Source organism: Eriocheir sinensis, chromosome 38 (assembly GCF_024679095.1).
Source record: "Eriocheir sinensis breed Jianghai 21 chromosome 38, ASM2467909v1, whole genome shotgun sequence".
Taxonomy (NCBI): Eukaryota; Metazoa; Arthropoda; class Malacostraca; order Decapoda; family Varunidae; genus Eriocheir; species Eriocheir sinensis.
This window is the reverse complement of record NC_066546.1, coordinates 9,523,078-9,532,410: the sequence shown is the minus strand read 5'-3', so window position 1 is coordinate 9,532,410 and position 9,333 is coordinate 9,523,078.

Here is a 9,333-nt window from a genome sequence, read left to right as displayed (position 1 = left end):
TAAAGGATCAAGTACCTTCTTAATAAGCTGGATTTGTTGATTTGAGATTTTAATATTGTCTTAATCTTCCTCTTCTGTTGGTTTGAGATTGTAATGTTGTCTTAATCTTCCTCTTCTGTTGATTTGAGATTGTAATGTTGTCTTAATCTTCCTCTTCTGTTGGTTTGAGATTGTAATATTGTCTTAATCTTCCTCTTCTGTTGATTTGAGATTGTAATGTTGTCTTAATCTTCCTCTTCTGTTGATTTGAGATTGTAATGTTGTCTTAATCTTCCTCTTCTGTTGATTTGAGATTGTAATGTTGTCTTAATCTTCCTCTTCTGTTGATTTGAGATTGTAATGTTGTCTTAATCTTCCTCTTCTGTTGATTTGAGATTGTAATGTTGTCTTAATCTTCCTCTTCTGTTGATTTGAGATTGTAATATTGTCTTAATCTTCCTCTTTAGACCTAATTATTTTCTTGTTAAGCATCATTTGTTGAACTGAGATTGTAATTTTGTCTTTATTTTCCTCTTCAAAGATTATCTGGTCTTTTAAGAAGTTGTATTTATTGAAGTGATATTGTAATTTGTCTTGATTATTCATTTAGAGCTTAATTACCCACTTATTAAGCTTACTTTGTTGACTTAAGAGTTATTTTGTCTATTTTCCTCTTTAGGTTATTTACTCTCTTACTGTTGCAGTGAGATTGTTATTTTGTCTTTATTTTCCCCTTCTTAAAAACTGTATCTTCTGAACCGAGTGAATAATTATGTACTTTTATATCGTTGTGCCGTTCTCGAAGTGTCAGTGACCAGTGGAAAACCGCAGCATATTCTCCATGCCATCCCACGTTCATCTAGAAACCGTATTACTCTTTCCTCTCCACCGTTGCCAGATTGTCGTACTCAGAGCATAGTATTTACCGGTTTCTGACGCCTAACTATTGCCAAGACACATCAGGAATTAACTATTTTAACGATAAATATAAATGAATCTCGTTATTGGGGCCCAGGGGATAGATTTGGGGTCGGAAGTCGGTAAATATGAGTGAGTACGACAATCTGGCAACGTTGTAATCCTCTCGTCCAAGTTATTTCTGCTGAAGGGAGTTGAGGCGGTATTCTCAAACACTTCCGCTTCTCCTACAAACTATTACCAAAAGCCGAAAAGAAGATCACTCGGGTTCTCTTGAGTGTCTTTTCACTTTCATGGTACAGAGGAAGGGTCAAGCTACCACAAGGGTCCTAAAACTACCTTTGAAAATGCCCCAAACTCCTACGAAAGCCTTGTCAAATATGTGTGCTTGGACGCTGAAGTGTTTAATGACTTATTCTCGTGTGGTGAGGTGGGGGTTATGTGATGTGCTAGGCTTAAGGTTTTGTTGCTATATATAATTATCATTCTCGTATAATGCTATCATAATCTGGTATTCAGAAAACCACTATTCTTTTGTAATTTCCTGGAGGAGTCTGTTTATACCTTCTTTGATATTCAGCAATTTGTAAAAACTAATATATATATACGCACTGTTTATTGAAGGAAATTAAAACTCTCTCGATTTCTTGTTAGAGCGAGGATAAGCTTTGTTGATTGCCATGTTGATGTTGTTTTTGCCTTTTTATATTCTTATGATTGCAAGTTATTGATGTTGCCATGTTTGTGTACCTTGTGTTACCTTTCTGAGTAGGTTAGGTAAATATTTCAATAGTTATATGTGTAATGTTATCTAGTCCTTGAACTGTGCCTGTATATAGAGGACATGTGCAATATATAATGATAATACTAGTCTCTGTGTGTGTGTGTGTGTGTGTGTGTGAGAGAGAGAGAGAGTGTTCTGAGTACATTTGCCAGTGTTAGGCTAATCCATATTCTAATTAGGCTATTGTTCAATGAAAATATGATTAATGATATAATTACTTGTCTTTCTGTATCCATTAATTGTACTTGCTGCATTGTGATATAAATAAAAGCAGACCAAATTTTGTGTATTAGTTTCTTATATAGATATTATTCATACAAACACACTATACATAATATTCTGGTCTAATATTGTTGCTCTTTGATATATACGGTAATATTGTTTTACTTCCTCACACAGTACGTAGATAATTTAGGTTACACTTCTTTTTTTATAATGTACGTTTTTAAGCAATGAAAATAACTGGAAAGGCATTTTGTAAAGGAGAAACGAGTATAATGATAATAATAATAATTGTAATGATAGCAATGATAAGGATAATAGCAAAAAGAAAATTACGAGGGAGTTGACCAGAAACAATAACGATAACAACGACGGTAAACTTACATGAATAACAATAACCAAAAATAGTAGTAATAACAATAGGAACAATAACAACAATAACAATACAAGATAAAAACTATAAAAAACGACAATAACAAGAAAATAATAACGATAATAAGGAGACAGAGGAGAACAGAACTAAAAGAATACAAGGAATACTTAAACCACAAAAGATAACAATAACAACAATAAACAATAACAGTAGCAATAACAAAAGCAACAATAACTAAACAAGAGAAAAAGAAAGATGGTAGATTTAAAGGCTCGTACTCACTGAGGTAAACAAGACGATATCATCATGTTTTCTTCGCGTGCTTGAAAGTGATCACCCGCACCTCCATTCACCTCCTCGAATTATCCTGTTAAAACGAAGTCAACGCATCCCTGAGTCTTCTAAACAGTGCCCAGTGATAAAAGAGAGCTCGGAGTGTTTACGAGGAGAGACGTGTCCATGCAGCGGTGGAAGAGGGGGGCCGAGGCAGTGACGGGAGGTTTGAGGACGCAGGGAGCGCTCGTGTCTGAAGGACGTGATCAAGGTGAGAGTTTTATTATTTGTTATTTTTACTCCTATTGACGCTTCTACTTCTCCTCCTCCTCCTCCTACTCCTACTCCTACTACACGTGCATTGCTGTTCATGATTGAGTGAAAATAAACCGTTGTGATAAATGCTCAGCCTTTTTTTTGTGGAGTAATATATTTGAAGGTTTATGTTCAAAAAGAATATTCATTGCACCTTATATAAATCCCAAATGTGCCGGTTTGCATCGTCAATATACCGTACTCGCCAATATACCATACAAGCACATGAAAGAGGAGCTTGTATCAAATAGCCTATAGTTAGGTCATATTCGAACGAGAAACAATGGCCTTTTAAAGCCTAGAATTATTTGGCTCCTTTTAGGTACATGAAAAGACATCTGCCTCTGTATGTCCATAATTATAAAAGGGGTATCAATTTTACATTGCATGTGAATCACATAGAAAATATTTGAAATAGCCTAGCATTACTTGCAGTAATATTTTGTTACTTCAGTATTACCCATTTGATTTACATGCACAAAATTCATAAATACCTTTTATTTACACTTACAGAAGCAGAGGTCTTTCTCTGTACCTGAAATGAGATAAAGCTCATTGAGGAAAGCCTGATGTTCATTCGCGTATGGTCTGACTTGATTGTTGGATACAAGATTGTCGTTCATGTTTTTTCATGGTATATTATCGAAGCAAACTAGCATGTTTGGAGTTTATGTAAGAACATGTTAGGGTTCTTTGTATATTTAAACATTCAATTATTACTGACGAAACACTATCTATCACAACGGCTGATTTTCACGTATTCACGAACTAGAAATGCGCAGGTGCCACATCCATCAAAACTCCCGCTTTGTTGGTGGACAGATGAAATGATGTTGTTGTTGTTGTTTGATGTTTACATGCACGTTGGCATGATGGGCTATGGAGGAGCCCGGCCGAGTTGCTGGGCGTCAGGCCATGAGGCCCTGCCCAGTTGGTCGAGGGGCACGCCGTAGCCGGAGCCGAGCGAGCAACTCAACAGTCTATAAGCTGGCCCAAAGGCTAGGCCGCTAGGAGACTTGCTCGCTCGACGAGTGCTGGCGTTCCACAGAGATAAAATGAAACAAACTATACTGCTTATACTCTCATTGCCCTTAGTAGGCTATGTTTGCAAGGAAAGTGAACGCCTTGATAGTAATAAGCATAAACTTCTGAATTTTTACACTCGTTTATTTATTTAAGTAGCGATTCACTTGTTTTATAATTATTATATTTGGGTAGCGATTCACTTGTTTTATATATTTAGGTACGTACCGAATTAACAAATAGTTTTAAGGTACATATTTATTTGTATCTATTTAGGTACACCTACCACTTGTCTTTATGTGAAGATTTACCCGTTTGTTTCATATATTTGGGTACCAATTTACTTGTTTGTATGTGAGTATTGATCTACTTGTTTCATATGCTGGGTACCAAGTTAATTGCTGCACATATTTCTCGCTCTTGTCAAGTCGGAGTGAGAGACTAAGTGCATTCCGTCCTGGTGAGAGCTTGTGTGTATTTGCCCTGCGCGTTTAAAGCATAGTTTGTCAAGTCCACATACAACGAAGGCTTGGTATTACGACACATAGTTACGTTTTCTTTTAATTGTTTATTCGTACGTGGTAGTGTAGGCAGTGTAAAACCTCACTTGGTTAGTCTCAAATAGTTGTAAGCCTACTATTTTGATTACGTTTTTACCTATTGTACTGTATGCTATTTGTTTTCCTAATCTATCTTAACTGATTCATATATATTCGGCATGAAAGCAAAATCATCCCAAGTGATATAAGTAACGCTACAGTACTTGCTAACGCGGTAATAATAACAGCGTCCAAGAAATATAGTGACATAGCGAATGCTCAAATGGCAATAGCGTGGCATATAATATGTTTCTGGACTATTAGTTTTAATGAAGTGCTGCGAGAAAGCATGTGAACTGTTGACGAAATTGTTTTATATGTCTCAGTCGGATTAGCTTTAGAAGTGTGTGTGTGTGTGTGTGTGTGTGTGTGTGTTTCCGTTAACATTGATAAACAACACTTTCATTAATTATGTAAACTTAACTAAGTCACTAACTACTACTACTACTACTACTACTACTACTACTACTACTACTATACTACCACTACTATTACTGCTACTACTACTACTATTACTGCTACTACTACTACTACTATTACTGCTACTACTACTTCAACAAGTACTCCTCCTCGCCCTCCTCATACTACTACTACTACTACTACTACTACTACTGCTACTACTACTACTACTTCTACCTCTATAATAATATCTGCAGTAATAATAGTAAGAAACTCCCAACATCATCCATTAGCAAGACATACACAGGCATAACAATAATGGTAGTTACTAATAAACAACAACAACAACAACAACAACAACAACAACAACAGCAATAACAAAACATCATCATCATCGGTGCATCACAAGGCGTCCAAGTGTTAGCGACAAAGGTGACCGGAAGACGGGAATCCTACGTGACCGAGCGACTTCAGGCGACTCGGGGTGATTCATGAGCATTGCCTCGCCCTCATCCGCTCTTCGTTGGGGTGACTCAGCGTGGTGCAGGCGTCAGGCGTCATTGGAGCCTATTGTGTCCGGGTAAAGAAGGTGGAAGGGGGGGTGGGGATAGGACGCTTGCTGGATGTGCTCTTGTTGTTGTCGGTGAGGATGCTGTTGTTGTTATTCATTTTCTTCGTGTAGATTTTGTTGTGTTATGATTGTCGCCGTTCTTGTTGTCATTATTATTATTATTATTATTATTATTATTGCTCTCATCATCTTCGTTACAGTTGTTATACTTCTTGCTGCTGTTATTCCTCCTTTATTACTCCTCCTCCTCCTCCTCCTACTACTACTACTACTACTACTACATCATCATCAACAACAACTATAACAATAACTATTACTTCTACAATATCAACAACAACAGTAACAACAAAAACTACTTCTACTACTACTATTACTACTACTACTACTACTACTACTACTACTACTACTACCACAACCACCACCATCACCACACCGTAACCAGTATCGACGTAAGCCTAGCAGGATGAATGTATATAAGGCAACTGGATACAACTTGAAATGTTTGTTTTTTTTTGTTTTTTTTCGTCCAGCGCATATTTATAAACTCACGAGGTTACTGTTCTGTCACCTGTTTTTTCTTGCCACTCAGCTCTCTCCTTAGTGTCGCATAGGCGTAGGTACCTCAGGGCGTTTAATTAAGAGGGTGTTTTCCTCTTCTGAGCCGGACATTTGTGTGTGTATGTAGATAGGTTTCTCTTTGATTCTCTTGAGTTTATGAAGTCTGTGAAGTCCTTATGAAGGGTAAAAATATTAGTAGTGGTGGTAATTATGATAATGAGAAAAACACTATAAGACAGATGTATAGATAGGTTGATAGAGGTAGCCAGATAGATAGACAGGTGAATAGATAGGTAAATAGATGTAGATAGATAGATAGATAGATAACTAGATAGATGGATGGATAGTTGGATAGACGGATATATAGATAGATAAGCTGATAAACAGATGAAGAGAGAGAGGAATATACATTTAGCCCAAACCGCGTCACATAAATGCTCTTTTACTTAGGTTATTAGTTAACATTATACTCCGCGTCGGCAGTTTATTAATTACAGGTGATAAGTGAGAGGGAGTCCGACCTTTAATTAAATAGAGGATCATTAGTGTTGTTTCTCTAAGTGTTAAAGTTTTTCTCATTTTGTAGTAGCTATGTGGCAGTGGGCTTAGTGATATTCATTCAAATGGTGCTGTTAATTACTGTTATTATTATTATCATTATTATTATTATTATTATTATTATTATTATTATTATTATTATTATTATTATTATTATTATTATTATTATTATTATTATTAGTTGTAGTAGTAGTAGTAGTAGTGGCAGCAGTAGTAGTAGTAGTAGTAGTAGTAGCAGTAGTAGTGGTAATAGTAGTAGTAATGGTTATGGCGGTAGTAGTAGTAGTAGTAGTAGTAGTAGTAGTAGTTGTAGTAGTAGCGATACTTGTTAGCCTTTCTTGTTACCAACTTTAAGTGGTTTGTGTTATGTGTTAATATTTAATAATTTTAAGGCGCGAACTGTTATCTCACGTCAGATCCGGTGTACCGTTGCCTGCGTTCTCCAGTTGATTGAAGTGGTTGAGACAACACAATAGCCTTTTAGTTAAGTGATGTGTGGCTGAGCGGTAGCCGTTATAAGTTCACTTTAGTTCACTTTAGTTCTCTCTCTCAGGTTAATACAAATACCAAATGTATTTTAACTATATTAACAGTTGTACTACATAAGGTTTACAGTTTACGTGAACGAGACGCACGAAATCAGAGACAGCCACACTGCTGCAGGGCGCGGGGCGGCGGAGCACCGCTCGCCTGCCCGTCACCCGTCTTCTTCCCCTTCTCCGCGTTGTTCGCCCGTTTTATTTGCTTGTAGTTCGTCCGGAAGGGTGTGGGTTCCGGTTGATGACTGTTGATGAAAGTCATCATTTGCTGATCCTAGTGTCAGTTCATCACAGCTTCCCACGGCCAAAAGCACGACGTGTTGTTAAACATCCTGTTGTGCGACACCGACCGGGTGTCGCCACACGTACAGTCATACATACACATGTACATTATAATATACACATTACATACTATTTGAAATAACAGACGCAGGGTAAAGTGAAAATACTCCTTAAATAAACAAAATCTCAGCGGCCGGTGAGTAGAGGATGACAAGGAGGAGGCGTATCAAGGAGAGGAAGAGTTTTCAGCCTAACAATTTCTTAATAATACTTTTCTTTTCTCTTTATTTTCCTCTTCCTCTTCAGCTTTTTCTTTCTTTCCCTCGTGTTCGTCCTCCTTTTCTGTCTCTTCCTTAACTTCTTCCTTTTTCTACGCCTCCTATTTGTCCTATTCCTTTTTCTCCTCCTTCTCTTCCTCCTCCTTAACCTTTTTCTTACTCCTTCTATTCCTCTTACTCCTCTATTCCTCCTTCCCTTCCTCCTTAACCTTTTCCTACTCCTCTATTCCTCCTTCCCTTCCTTCTTAACCTTTTCCTACTCCTCTATTCCTCCTTCCCTTCCTCCTTAACCTTTTCCTACTCCTCTATTCCTCCTTCCCTTCCTCCTTAACCTTTTCCTACTCCTCCTATTTCTCCTCCTACTCCTCTTTCTCCTACACTTCCTCATCCTTCTGCAACTTTCTCGCCTTTACAGCCTCACACTCTCTCACGCCACAGCAAGTTCCTTACTCTCACTCTACCTCTCACTCTTGTTTGTCTGTCTCTCTGTCTATCAATTTCTATCTATCTCCCATTCTTCACTCTCTTAATCTCCTTCCCTTCCATTCTCTCTTTCTCCTGATACTCTCGATTCCCTCTCTGTGTTCCCTCCCTTCCTTCTCCCTCTCACTCTACCTCTCTCTGTCTGTCTCGCTATCTATCAGTTTCTATCTATCTCCTTGCTTTCACTCTCAGTCTCTCTTTTTTTCCTTTTCATTATCTCTTTCCTCTCTCTCCTTACACTTTTGATTCTCTCTCTGTATCCCCTCCCTTCATTCTCTCCCTCTCCCTCCCTGCCCAGCAAACAGCCAACGTTTAGCCTGGTCCGGGGCGCGTTAGGAAGCCTCTGTTGAAGCGCGGAAAAAGGGCGCGGGCAAGCAGTCTGCAATGATGCGCGCTATTGACTTAACAAATTACGTTTGCTAATATCGAGGCGGCAGTGGCGAGGGGGAGGAGATGGAGGAGGAGGTGGTGGGGGGATAGTGGTAGGGGTGGAAGTGTTGTTGATGCTTTTCTTGTTTTCTTGTTCTTGTTCTTCTTTTTCTTCTTGTTCTTGTTCTTCTGATTCTTGTTCTTCTTGTTCTTCCCCTTCTTCTTGTTCTTGTCGTTCCTGTTTTTGGTGGTGTTGGTGTTGGCGGTAGTGGTGGTGGTGGTCGTGGTAGTGAGAGTATGTAGTGTTGTTGGTGGTAGTGGTGACTTCACTTCGCAACTAGTAAAATTCCATGTCAAGTAGATCAGGGAGGTAAAAGAACACAAAACATAAGTGGCCGTGGTGAGCAAATCAGGGAAGTAAAGTGACGGAATAAGCCGAAGCAGCAAAACTCCACGGAGGTGTCGGAGATCCCGAGGGTCTAGGCCTCTAGGGGTTGGGGGGGGGGGGGGTGAAGTGCCAGCAAGACAGTTCCTGACCTCTTACTAGCCAGACGACACGTTCATGACACGATTCAATGGAAGTTTCGACGCTTAGGGAGGCACAGTTCCCCTAAGCAAGGCAAGTGTCGTGCTATCAGCGATAAAAAATGAAAAAACACAAAAAAATCCATAACAACAAAAAATAAAAATAAAAATTGTCTTGTTTTGCATTGTTTAAAGCGTCTTGTATGTTGGTATGGCGGGTCTTTTCTGGGGAGAAGGAGACTCGCGCGTTCCAACATACAAAACCAGGAAAAGTCGACATGAAAA